This window comes from Ambystoma mexicanum, chromosome 9 (assembly GCF_040938575.1).
Source record: "Ambystoma mexicanum isolate Mex_15411 chromosome 9, UKY_AmexF1_1, whole genome shotgun sequence".
Classification (NCBI taxonomy): Eukaryota; Metazoa; Chordata; class Amphibia; order Caudata; family Ambystomatidae; genus Ambystoma; species Ambystoma mexicanum.
Genome location: NC_090931.1, coordinates 475,148,598 through 475,162,851, shown reverse-complemented (window position 1 = coordinate 475,162,851; position 14,254 = coordinate 475,148,598). Strand labels below are relative to the sequence as shown.

Below are 14,254 nucleotides of genomic sequence, written 5' to 3'. Positions count from 1 at the left end.
CTCAACACGCTTGTGGTGGTAACGCCCCCGGGGACCGAAGTCCAGGAATGGGAATATTCTCAGAAAAGGCTTAGAATGCGTGTGCGCTTTTGGCCAAGATTAGGAATTGGGTGGGCTGGCTAGGCTCCAGTAAGCAACCCAAGAGGTCCGGCATGTGCATTGGTGCTGAGGGCGATCACAAAGAGTGTGCTAGTGCAAGAGACTCGTTATGTGTCCAGCTAGACTGAATTTTGTCCTAGGTTGATATATATAATATTTATAATGCAGAGGTGTTGAGGGAAGTCTGGTGTATGGAGGTGAAGACGTGAAGTGTCGATCTAGATCGAATTTGTCATAGTCAGCTGCATTCTAGATATTTAAAAAAATATATTTTCTTACAATTCGTATCTAGTGCACAAAACATTCACATGGTATCAGGACCTATATTGACTAAACATTTTTATAATAAAATACCCAACATACAAATCCCTCTCATTCTCCACGTTGCTGCATTCTAATGTGTGTGTGTGTGGAGAGTCGTGCCTGCGGCAGATGTCCACTACAATGGTACGTAATACGCACCTTAAGTTCAGATGGAGCTTATCTTTGATCTCGCTGTCTGATCAGACAGTCTGTGTGAAAAGACAAGCTACCCTCACAGGCTCTTCTAGGCACTATGGACAGGCTAACCTCAGTCTTCTAAGCACACTAAACTGGCTATTTTAGTACATCTTCTAGGCGTGACAGACAGGCTTCCATAAGATCTTGGGATCATAAGATTCTCAACGCAATAGACTGGCTACCCTTATAGTCTCACTATATAGATGGTAAATTCTAGAATAGGCTATCTTCGGGCATCTTCTAAGTGCAGTATCAAGGATACCTGCATATATCTTTGTGTTTCAATGGCTAACTTGTAGATCTTCTAAGTGCAATGGAGAGGTTACCATCATATATCTTCAAGCGCACTCCCATACCCATCTAAGTGCAGCACGCTGCCCATCCTCAAAACCATCTAACTTTCACAGATCTTCTAAATGCAATACACGTGCTACCTTCAATTTCTTCCAGAGCAGTACAAGTGCTAACCTTCACAATTCCTAATGTGTAATACATATGCTACACCGTTCTTTCCAAGTAAGTGCAATACATGTGCTGACCCCCACAGTTCAAGTACGATACAGGAGCCAGCCTACACAATTTCTAAGTGCAACACATGTGCTAACCTGCATGTGCTTATCTCCTCAGTGTAATATCAGGCTACCCGCATATCATTGTGCACCCCCTAGACTATCCTCGCACATTGTCATGCAAAGAAAATGGGCTAACATCAAGAAGCTTCCTGGTCCAATACCAAGGCTAAGTGCGATAAACGCGCTATCCTGATACATTTGTTAAGTGCAAAGGAGGGTGTGGGGTACATCGACTTACTCAGCAGAATTCCCATCCATGATCAAGCTGCACTTCAGCAGTCAATAGCAAAATGGCTGTGCTGGCTCCTTGGAGCAACATTGCATCAAAACTGCATTTTGCAGCTACAAAAGGATGGCTGCACCATCTTGCCAAACACCTATTGGGCGATTTGGAACAGGGAGCACACCGAGAAAGTTGCCAGTGTGTGTTCTTGTGTGCACCAAAAGAAGTGATTTGAAAAGCAGTGCTGCTCTGCTGCTTGCTTCCCATTGAAAAGGGAATATTTTACATGAAAAAGGATGCTGCCCTGACGCTATTTTCATCTGTTAATCATCACACTACTTTTATCAGTGAGACCCCGCTATGCCCACCCATATCCAGATTGTGCTCTAGCAGAAGAGAGCCTTATCCCTGAATGACAGGCCATGTCAGGCCAAATCTGAGATATCACCCGGGCGCAACATAGATAAGTATACTTTAAGCTTAGTTACAGCAAATACAATAGGCGCAACATAAAACAGTGCGAGTTACATAAGTGCAAGGGTGCTAAGGACACAAAGTGCAGTAGGACTAATGGCTAGGTTACAGAAGATGCAGTAGGTACAGTGATACTAAGGTTAGTCAGGGATAAGAGTACTAGAGAACGTCATATACCGTGGGACAGAGATACTGGTATTAGTGGTCGTTAGTACATAGCCAATTTAGCATGTTTGCGCAGAATTTTCAGTAAGGTTGTTCAGATCTCAGGTTAGGGGAAGTGCATTCTAGGATGTAGCCGCTTTGACTGGGACGCTAGATCCGCCTGCTTTGGTTTGTTTGAATCTCGGTATCTCGAGAAGGTGGGCATTGGCTGATCTGGTTGGATGTGTTGAAATTCTCCTCTTTATTCTATCTGTTAGGTATGGGGGTGCTATATTGTTAAGGCATTTGGATGTGAATGATACCGTTTTGAGGAGAATCCTGTCATTTATTTTTGGCCAGTGGGCATCCCTTCTGAAGTTTGAGATGTGTTCTCTGTTAGGAATGTTTAGGGCTGCTCTAAGGGCGTTATTTTGTAGTCTTTGAATGTTTTCTAAGATTAATTTATTGGCGCCCACGTACAAAGCATTACAATAGTCTAGTTTGGACATTATTAGAGCATTGGCAAGTGTGATGCAGCTGGTTTCAGAGAAAAATGGTCGACCGGCTCTAATGAGTTCACAGGTATAAGTCGTTGAGAATGCTAGGGGGTTTGACCTGTTTTTTGAGTGTTAAGGTGGAGTCCACGTAAAAGCCTAGGGTTTTTACTACGGGCATCACCTTAATTGTGTTACCGTCAATATTGAAAGAGGCGTAACTCGAGCCAAGTTTGTTTAGGTTGGACTTTGTGCCCAGGATCTCAGTATTATCGTCATTCAGGCAAAGGCCATGGTATGCCATCCATGCCTGAATGAGGAGGTATATGTGGTTTACCAAGGCCGTGTCCTCGACAAAGTTGCCCGAAAGGGGAATCAGGATCTGGGTGTCATCTGCATAGTTTGTGTAGGTGACGCCCAGTCTGTCCAGTTTGTCAAACAGGGGCTTGGTAAAAATGTTATACATAGTGGGTGAGACACAAGAGCCCTGTGGCACACCGCACGATATTTGGATGGGGTCTGCAGATGCTGCTGGGGAGAAGACTCTCATTGTGCGGTTTGCTAGAAAGGACTGAACCCAGGTTATAGCATCACTTGAAAAATGGGCAGCCGACTCAAGGTGTTTACATAAGACTGCATGAGCCACCAAGTCAAAAGCCGCCTATAGGTCAAGGAGGAGTATCATATTTGTTTTCCCATTATCCTTCACCTCATCAATTTGGGTCTTGAGGTCTATTAGAGCCGTTTCTGTGCCATGTTGAGGACGAAAGCCGGACTGGCGGGTGCTTAATAAGAGGTTGGCTTCGAGGTAATCCTGATTTGAAGGTAAGCTACCTGATCAATTATTTTAAGGAGGAAGGGTACTGTAGTGAGGGGTCTGTAATTAGTCGGGATAGCAGGGTCTAGCGTTTGCTTTTTCAGAAGTGGGAGAACCCACGATTCTTTCAGGTTAGTGGGCACTGTATTTGTCCTGAATGAGGCGTTAATAAGCTTTGGGATGAAAGGGGCTAGGTCTCGAGCTGCATCCTTTATAATTTGTGCTGGGCAGTTGTCCTCCGTGGCAATTTGAAGGCTTCAAGGGGAGTGTTATTTTTTCCGTCTCACAGGTGGAATTTTTAGTCAATCTGAGGGGAGTGGGGGATTTATCCAATGTAGTGGCAGGGGTAGGGTGCAGTATGGATTTTTTGTTGGCCATTTTGATTCGGAGAGTTGCTATTTTATTTGACAAAGCGTTTTGGATGTCAGTGCACCATTGCTTGTCTTTAGGGACGTTATCTGTGGGGGGAGGGGTGGTAGGGGCTTCCCTTTCTCGAAGAATGGAGAATAATACCTTGGTATTGGAATTAGCCATGGATTTTCTATCGTTGAACGTATTCTTTTTTGTAAGGTTGATTTCTTTTTTATACATGTTAGCAAAGTTGGTTAGCCTAATCTTATTCTCATTTGTGGGAGAATGACGCCATGTGGCTTGGAGTTTTCGTTTTTGGAGTCTAAGTTCTTTGAGGTGCGGAGTGAACCAAGCATTAAGGTGTGCTTTCTGCCGGCTTTCACGGAGTTTAACAGGTGCAATGTTGTCAATAGCCTTTGTCATGGATTTAAGTGCCCCCTCTAGTGATCGTACAGAACCCTAAGGTTGTAACGTTTTGAAGTTGTCATAGAGTATTTCTGCAAATAAATTGTAAAGAGGCTCATGCATGTTCATATCATTCCATCTTAATCGGTTTTTAGAATTTACTTTCAGGTGCAGGGCCCTTCTTCCTACATCGCCGGGTTTAAACATGTACATTTTCCCCATAGTATACAATGATCACTAGATTCTGTGTTTACCATGCCAAAATACTCAGATCTTGGGAATAGCCCTGACGAGACAAAAATGAAATCAATAGTCGAGGACTGGTCCCCATGATGCATAGTATGATTTTCTTCCAGATGTCCCACGTAGTTCTCATTAAGAGCGATCAAGTTCATTGCTTTAAAAAGGACACCCATTTCACTCCCATAGACCTAAGGAATTCTTTGAACTAGGGTTATCTCTGAGGCAGTTTGTATTGAAGTCCCCCCGCTCAACTCAAAGAATTGTGTGCAGGGTCTCCACACTGGGTCAGCACACTCCTCCAAGAATTCAAGGAACCAGCATGTCGACCCAGCAGTTCTGCTGAGTAGGTAACAAGTGCCTACCCTGCATCGGCTGCAGAACTAGGTCTTATATTTGTGGGGACCTCCGGAGTAGTCGGGTGCTGAGTACAGGGCGTAAAATCAGCAGCAGCATTCACGGAAGGCTGGACAGTTTGGCAAGCCACTTGCCCTGTCCCTGCCTGCGTGTATCATTTATCTTTTCCAAGAGTATAGCTCTCTTCACTTCAGGGATTTTCTTTGTGAAAATAGATGTCACTTTTACTTGTTTCCGAGCAGGGACCCCATCTCTGGAGTTGATACACTGCCTTCTCCGCTCTCCTGCGGCATAGTAAGGGCTAGCGTCTGTAGAAATTTAAATTTCGAGCCTTTCTTTTTTTCTTTGTGGATGTGACAGGCTCTGGGATAAGATCCACAGGAGAATCACTGTCCTTCGTCTCATAGGGGAGATGCGCCAACCTAACAAACTCCTCCATTATGGACTCGGAGAGTGGAGTATCAGCCCAGATGCTTCAGTGGCCATTAATACTGATTAATTACCAAAAGCCGCTACCTGGGAATCATCCAGCATAACAGTTGCTGGGTGTTTCCCAATTGAACTGATGCTGCAGACTGTAGCTCGACCAAGATGGTGGAATGAAGCCTCAGTTCCGCTTTGATGGAATCCATTGCCTTAACAATGTTGCTGTTTTCACCCAAGTTCGTCCCTGCTGGGACCCTCCTGGTTTCCATAATTCCAGCCTGAACATTGCTGCCTTGAAGGCAAGTGTCCCCTCCCATCCCATCCATTCTTCTTACATTTCTTTCCTTTTAATAGCAACAGGTTTCGTCAAGGCATCCACTGACAATGTAATTTCCCCCGTCTCACGCCGGAGGTGAGCCAACCTAAAGAAATCTTACAGAGCCATGTCGGATGGTAGTATTAACTCCGAACCAGTGCAGTTTACCACTTTATCAATTGCATTTGTTTTGAGCTCCTCGCAATTGAATTTGAAGGTGGTGTGCATTCTCTGCCTGACATACATTCTCAGGTTGCTCTGTTACTGCAGTTTTCAAATCCCTTAGAATTATAGAATGGTGTGCCAAATCCACTTTAATAAATTCCAAGGCTCCCAAAACGTTATTTACCACCTTCTTTGGCCCCACCATAGATGAGTCACATCCACCTAGTTCTTTAGTCATTTCTAGTAGGATTCCAGCCTGGACCTGCATCTCCCCTTTTAACAACTCAAACAATTTAACTAGTGACCTGAGGATGAAATGCAATGAAGTTAAGGTAGCCTGACTAGCATCTTTATTGGGACCCGCTTGTTGAAGGGAATTAGGGGGGTTCTTTTGGTGATGTCAATCAGATCCCTTTCCCACCTTATTTTGTACTTGTGAATGAATCGGGGCCTGACCATCGGTGATGGAGTTTTGAGATCACACTCAACATATGTAATTCCCAGGGGTTTTGTTAGTTGGGCAGCTTCTATTAGGGAGTTCTCATTTCTGTGCTAATTCCCTTCAATCCTAGGGACCCCAGCTCTTTTTCTGGACTTTAGGACTTTTAATTTTTATCCTTGAGTAGACCTTTTCTTACTCTCTCGTGTATTTTTGATCTTATTTGGACTCTGTGTTTCTTTGTTTTTGTAGTCTGACAAACTCCCTAGGCATCTACTTTTGTATGTTGAAACACAGCACCTTCAGTACAGTTTCACAGAGCAGTCCCTTGGATTTCTCATAAGGTTTAAATACCTTCTCTTGAGTGAACTACTGTTCCCAAGAGTAGTAAAGTGAAATTGACTTTACTTGCCTGTTTTTCCTATGTAGGTCCAGTACACCCCATTTTATGTGGAAGTGCTGTGGGTCAGCCCCTTTTGTTTTACCCTCACAACTTTAAATGGCTGGTGGCAGTGGTTTAATTTTCCTGCCATTGTGTGTTTCTGCCGCAGGCTGCACCCCCAACTGCAGTAGTGCACCCATAGGTGCCCATTTTGTCAAAATGGGCCGGTCTTCTTTTTTCGTCATTTCTTGCTTGTAAGGTTATTCTTGGGTTTTACTCTGCGTGCCAAACCATTTTGTTCATTTTGCCTTTGGCGGGCCTGAGTACTGAAACCTGCTTATGGCTCCAGTGTGTCTGGCAGGGCAGGAAGTGAGGGAGGTGCCCGATACTTCCTGTCCTTAGTGTCCTTGGTTACCTGAATGCACCCACTACTGATTGGTTGGAAGGCCACCCTGCTGTGTGAGTCACAGCTAGGCTGTGCATGTGTTAGGCGAAATTGTATTCAGTACCCTTAGGTTGCACTACAACAACCCTGACCAACTGGCAGTTGTAACCCAACGTTGGTAGAAGTCTGTACTACACAGGTTGGTAGTGTGGACGAGTAGCCAGGCTTATCTCAAGAGGGGTCAATGTGAGCTGCAGAGGGAGTTACACAGAGGTTCACAGTGACAAGTATTCAAGTAGACACTTACATACAGGGTTTCATGATAAAATAATTAATTTATTTACTAGTCAGTTAATGTAAGCCTTATTCAGAAGGTAGCACTGAAAAATACCACTGAAATATACTTCAAAATTATACACACTCTTAAGTCCAGAATCAGTAAATACCCATTTGGGATGCCATACCGCAGGGACCTACACCCAAATATGACCTCAATTGCTAGGGTGCTGTTGACATTAATGTATTACTGTTGGCATTCAGAATTAGCTGATAGCAAGCAAAAAAGGGAAAGATTATTAAAACAAACAAGATACCACAAATATTTCTTAAGCAGGCAAATACTTTCAGATCCCTCAATAAGAGTCATTCAGTTAAAACGGGCTAAGCCAAAGTCAATAGGCAAGAGTCTATATGGGCTGAAGGACTTCTTTGAAGGTAAGTAGAAAAGGCTTTGCACAATGGTTCAGAAGTCTTTGAAGAAAAAGATGAATCAATGTAGGGCCACAAGTTGTTAGACCTGTGAGTAGTAGAAGATGCAAGCAACTCTATAGCAAGAGGTAAGTTCTCTTAGACTTTGTACAGTACTTTTAAAATGAAGAAAAGATGCAGCAGATGACTCCTGTTCCTGTGCAGCTCTGCAGATTGCTCTTTTCCTGGGCTTCAGTCGTGGGGGACAAGAGGGAGGACGTCGGGGCACTCCTCCTGCACTGGGACTGTCAAAACTTGCAACATGCAAACTTCACTCTCGGTGGCTGTTCAGTGTTTCAGCTCCTTGTGGCTACCACAAATGGCAACAATGCGGTTACCGGCTGTCGGGATGGACTTTCCTTGCTTCTGGGGTCCCGCACTCTGTTGGGGCTCAGGCTCAGTCAGTCCTGCTTCCTGTGAGTCCGGAGGATCTTCCTGGAGCTCTTGGTCAACTTAAAAGCAACGCGCACAAACTGGTGTGCCTCTCCCAGGCTCTAGGGTTTAGAGCAGCAACTCTGTGGAAATTCAACTAGCTCCAGGATGGATGTCCAGGTGGCTTAATTTGGAGTTGATTGGTCCCACCAACTCAAGGGGAGAAATTGTCCTTGCAGGGGCTTCTCTGTCGATGCAAATTTGGTGTTTCGGCACTGCAGCAGGGCTTCACCGGGCAAACCAATGGTCCAGGAGTTGCAGCAGGCGTCCTCTTCAAGTTCTTGTTCGGTTCCTTTGTCCGGTGGTCGACCCTGGCTTCCAAGCCAAAAGACTGTCCTTTTATACAGTTCTCTCCCTTTCATTACATCCTAGCGGTCAATCATCCAGCAGGGTGGCTGTCCTTGCCGGACAGTCAGCTGGCTAATCAGAGTGCATTTGGGTCTCTTAGGAAACTAAGCACAGGGAGTTTCGGGCACCTCCCTCACTTCCTGCCTACCACAGACCCTGGAGCCAGAGGCGGGCTTCACTCGTGAATCCCACCAAAGACAAAACGAACAAAGGGACCAAACCTGGTTTGGCGCAAAGTAAATCTCAAGAAGGACCTTTCCACAAAGAAATGGCGTAAAAATAGGACCGGGCCATTTTGACAAAAAATGCACCCTTGGGTGCTTTAGTGCAGCTGCGAACACAGCTCGCGGTAAATCCACACCACGGTAGTAAAAACGAAACGACTGCCACCAGCCATTCGGTGAGGAAAGGGTAACATAAAAAGGTTACATGAAAAGTTAGACAAAAGGGGATACTAGGTAACCCCTCCAGCACCCTATTGTAAGATAGTGTGTGCTGGGTCGAGAAAGTTACAAAGGTAAGTAAAGTCAATTTCACTTTACTGCTCTGGGAAACAGTAGTTTATCCCAGAGAAGGTATTTAAACCTTGGGGAAATCTAACAGACTTTCCTGTGTCACTGCACTAAAGGTGCTGTGTGCCACAATGTAAAAGATGATCCCTAAGGAGTTTGTCACACTACACAACCAAAAGAAACACAAAAATCACATGAATAGGAGAAACCTGTATGAAAGGCGAGGTTTCTTGGACTGAAGGCAGAGTCGACCACTGGCCGAAACCTCAGACAAAGGAATCTGGAAGAGAAGCTTGCTGACCTTCCTGGACCGTTGAACTGTCCGGTGAAGCCCTGCTGCAGTGCTGAAGCTCCAACTCCGAATCGACTAGAGAAGCCCCGGAACGGATGACTTTTTCCCTTGGGTTGGTGGGACCAACTAACCCCAAGACGAACTGTGCTGGAGGACCTTCCCCAACTGGCTTTACTACTTCGCTGCTGCTGGAACCTAGTGCCAGGGGTTGAGAAATCCAGTCTAGTGCATCATCTTTGAGCCGGACCAGAGCTCCAGGAAAATTCTGAGGACCCTCCCGAAGCAGGAAGACCCAAGCCTGTGTCACCTCACCAGAATGCTGGACTCCAGAAGCAAGGGAAGCCCATCAAGTGTCCAACAACCGCGGTGGTGCTATTTGCTGATAGCTGAAATTGCATAGCGCCTCTGATCTGAAAAGAGCCCATAGCCGCCGACCTTCGAACTGCTTTGCAGGAGTCGTCCAGACCTCCTCTCTCTTGTCCCCACGACTGAGGCCCAGGAACTCGGGATCTGCAAGACTGCAACCAGAACAGAAGCCAGCTGAATCCTCTTCTTCAAACCTAAGGTACTGTGCTGAATAAGGGGTATTATCTCTTTTGTCTGTAGCTTGCATCCTCTCACTTGAGAATTGCAGTAGCTGCTTTTATCTAAAGAATCTAAAGAAGTGCTGCTTTTATCTAAAGCTATCTAAAGAAGTGCCTCAGCTCCATAGGCATTGTTCAAATTGACTTTGGCTGTCCTGGCTCCCTGCAGACTCTCTGACCCATTGACTTTGATTCTAACTGTCCCTCATATGTGGTGCATATGTTTACCCACGACTGAGGCCCAGGAACTCGGGATCTGTCCTGGCTCCCTGCAGACTCTCTGACCCATTGACTTTGATTCTAACTGTCCCTCATATGTGGTGCATATGTTTACCTTGTATTGCTGGGATAGATCTAATCTAAACTTCATTGGGAGATTAAAAAGTGCTCACATGCTCTGAGAACCTGTTAACCTTTTTCTTTCCCTAACCTTTTCCTCTTTCACAACCTCAGAATGTATTCAGTACAAAAGAAAGTGATATATAAATGCCAATGCTGCCTATTAATTGAAGTCACCCCAGGATGTAGGAAATGTATTGACAGCATCTCTATGGAGTATCTTCTTGATTAATCTAGATCTGGTATGAAGTATATTTTGATTGTTGCATATTGCCCTTTTTAAAGAAGGCTTATTTAAAACTGACCGTTAAATAATTATTTACTAGAAAACCTTGAGTACCATTATTGTTTGGATATTTGTCTGAGTGGATTTCGATGCTACAGCTCTACAGCTCACATTTTCCCCTCTTGAGGTAATTCTGGCTGCTCAGTGACTCTACCAACATGTATATTACAGACCTATACCAATAGGTGGGTTACTTAATACCAAGAGGACAAGACTGGTGTCGTCTTGCACAGAGTTACTGCATACAATCTTACGTAACACTGGTGGCAGGTGTTAGGCAAGATTCTAAGCAGTACCCTTTGGGTACACTACAACGGTTCCGTGTGTTAACATCCCTGCAAAAATATCGGCATACAAAAATATTGCCAATTTTTGCGGCGATATTAAGGCATTGAACCTGCGGGGGACACCCCAGCAACCCCTGTATTTTAAAAGGAGCTGGGGACACCCCTACAACACCTGCTCCTAATATTATCCCCACCCAAAATATCGCCTATGCCCGTTCTTGACGGCCATATATACGGGGATATTTTTGGTGGGGATGATATTACCTGATACCACTATAAGAACCCTGACCTCCTGGCAATAGGAACCCAACCTTTGGTATAAGTCTATACTACACAGGTTGGTAGCGTGTTGCGAGAAGCCTGCCTGCTCAACACGCTACCAACCTGTGTAGTATAGACTTATACCAAAGGTTGGGTTCCTATTGCCAGGAGGTCAGGGTTGTTATAGTGGTATCAGGTAATATCATCCCCACCAAAAATATCGCCGTATATATGGCCGTCAAGAACGGGCATAGGCGATATTTTTGGTGGGGATAATATTACCTGATACCACTATAACAACCCTGACCTCCTGGCAATAGGAACCCAACCTTTGGTATAAGTCTATACTACACAGGTTGGTAGCGTGTTGAGCAGGCAGGCTTCTCTCAAGAGGGGTCAATGTGAGCTGTAGGGGAGTTACATAGAGATTCACAGTGACAAGTATTCAAATAAACTCTTACACACAAGGTTTCTTGATTAAGCAATTATTAATTTATTTAACCGAGTAAGCCTTTTTCAGAAGGGAGCAATATAAAGCAACACACAAATACACTTCAAAAATACACACTCTTAGTGTTCTAAATCAGAAAATGCTGTTTTGGGATGGCCCACAGACACTATCTACACCTTCAGGTGACTTCAATAGTTAGGGTGCTGGGAGCATAAATATATCACTGTTGCATTTAGAATCGGACTTAGGAGTAGGTCCAAGGAAAAGGTTATTAGAACAAAATAACAGATCACACAAATTTTCTGAAGCAGGTAAGTACTTTTGGTAACCCCCTCTGCAAAGGTAGTTAACTTTCTGGAAGGAAGACGCAACAAATAAGCATGGAGAGAAGAGTCATTCAGGGAGCCAGGCCATCCAATGTTAAGTTAGCAAAAGTCAAGGTGAACTGAAGCACTTCTTGCAGGTAAGTAAAAGTCTTGCACAATGTTTTAGAAGTCTTTGTAGATTAAGAAATCAAAGTTGGGCCACAAGCTGATTAGGCTTGTGAGGTAAAGCAGCTGTTGGCAACTTTCCAGATGCAACCAAGACAAGTCTCCATCGAGGACAAGTGCGGTTACACGACAAGAGGTAAGTTCTCTTAGACTGTACAATACCTTTAGGTTGAAGAAAAGTGCAGCAGATGACATCTGTTCCTGTGCAGCTCTGCAGATCCTGTTGTTCCAGGGCCTCAGTCGTGGGGGACCAAAGGGATGACGTCTGGGGACTCTTGCACTGCAATGGGACGGTCACCGACCGCAACCGGCAATCTTCAAACAAGTTGCACTTTGGTGTTTCAGCTCCTCGCGTCTACCGCAAAGAGCAACACTATGGATTCCGGCTTTTGAGATGGGATTTCCTTGCTTCTGGGGTCCAGCACTGTGTTGAGGTGGGACAGGCTTGGTCAGTCCTGCTTCCTGGGAGTCCACAGGATCTTCCTGGAGCTTTTGGCCAGCTTAAAAGCAAAGCACACAATCTCGTGTTCCTCTCCATGGCTGTTCGGTTCCAGCAGCAACAGCGGTGGAATTTCAACCAGCTCCGAGAGGATGTGCAGGTGGCTTACTTTGGAGTTCATTGGTCCCACCAACTCAAAGGGAGAAGTCCTTGCGGGGCTTCTCTGTGGAAACTAATTTGGAATTTCAGCACAGCAGCAGGCCTTCACCGGGCAAATGAACGGTCCAGGAGTTGCAGCAGGTGCCCTCTTAAAGTTCTTTTTTTGATTCCTTTTTCCAGTGGTTGACTGTCTTTCAAGACAAAAAGCCTCGCCTTTTATACAGGTTTCTCCCATTCATTTCAGCCTAGCAGTCAATCATCCAGCAGGGTGGCTGTCCTTGCCGGATAGACAGCCGGCCAATCACCTAAGAGTGCATTCCTGTCTCCTAGGAGGCTAAGCAACGGGAGTTTCGGGCACCTCCCTAGCTTCCTGCCCCAGCCAGACCCTGGAGCCAGAGGTGGGCTTCACTCGTGAAGGCAAAATGAACAAAGGGACCAAACCTGGTCTCAAGAAGGTCCTTTCCACAAAGAAATGGCGAAAAAGACGACCGGGGTCAGTTTGACAAAATTGGCACCCTTGGGTGCTTTACTGCAGCTGCGAACGCAGCCCGCGGTAAATGCACATCACTGTAGTTAAAAGTAAACCACTGCCACCAGCCATTCATCGAGGAAAGGGGTAACATAAAAATGTTTCATGAGAAGCTAGACAAAGGGAATACCAAGTAACCCCTCCAGCACCCTATTGTAAGATAGTGCGTGCTGGTTCTAGAAAGTTTACAACGTAAGTAAAGTCCATTTCACTTTACTTCTCTTGGAAACAGTAGTTTATCCATGACAAGGTATTTAAACCTTGGGAAATCTGAACGACTTCCTGTGCACTGCACTGAAGGTGCTGTGTGACGCAATGTAAGCCCACTGACGTCCTACGCATCATGGAACACATAAAACCTTCTCTCGGCAAGGGGGACATTTGTCCAGCAAACATAATCAAAGACTGCGCTGAGCCCCTAGCCCAGTTCATTGCTACCTTTATTAACGCCTCATTCGCCACTGGCTCAGTACCCTCCTCCCTCAAGGAAGCCTGGGTTCGCCCACTACTAAAAAAGCCCACTCTAGACCCAGACTCACCCAACAACTACAGACCCATTACAACAGTGCCATTCCTGCTGAAAATCCTGGATAAGGCTGCTTATCTACAGATACAAGCCTACCTTGAATCTCACAACATCCTAGGCAAGAGACAGTCCGGTTTTTGCCCACGCCATGGTACAGAGTCAGCGCTACTTGACCTAAAGAACCAACTCCTAAAATATATGGATAAAGGCAAATGTGGCATCCTCCTACTCCTTGACCTGTCGGCTGGTAAATGATGATGCCTATGGAGTTTGTCAGACTCCACAACCAAAAGAAAGTGTTCAAAATCACATTAAAATACATGAGAGAGTGGGGAAAAAAGGGTCTCACTCTCTCCAGCTTAAAAATTCAAGTCCTCAAAATCCATCACAGTTGCTGGGGGTCTCGAAGGTAGATAGGAATTAGCACATTTCTGAGAATTCTCCCCATCAATTGCCTCCTCCCAGCCCCCCAGCCCAGACTAAGGGACAGGAGGATTTAATCCACCCCTGGATAAGTCTCCTTACTCTAGTCGGTCATACTTCCTGGAGAGACAATCAGCATTTTGTTGATTACACCCTGACCTGTGTTCTATGGTAAAATCAAACCCTGTAGGCTGATTGACCATCTTAACAATTTAGGATTTTCCCCCTTCATCTGCATTAACCATCTCAGGAGTTGGCAGTCTGTTTGAATCACAAAAGTAGGTCCATTCAAGTAAGGTCTAAACTTCTCCAAAGACCACACAATGGCAAACATTCACGTTATATGGTTGCCCACCTT

The 14,254-nt window shown here is 45.2% G+C and overlaps 1 protein-coding gene across 2 annotated transcripts in view; it reads left to right on the top strand.

Moving 5' to 3' along the window:
- NCBP3 (nuclear cap binding subunit 3) overlaps positions 1-14,254 on the top strand; it is a 552,095-nt gene that overhangs the window by 243,212 nt on the left and 294,629 nt on the right. The gene's annotated exons all lie outside the window — the stretch shown is intronic.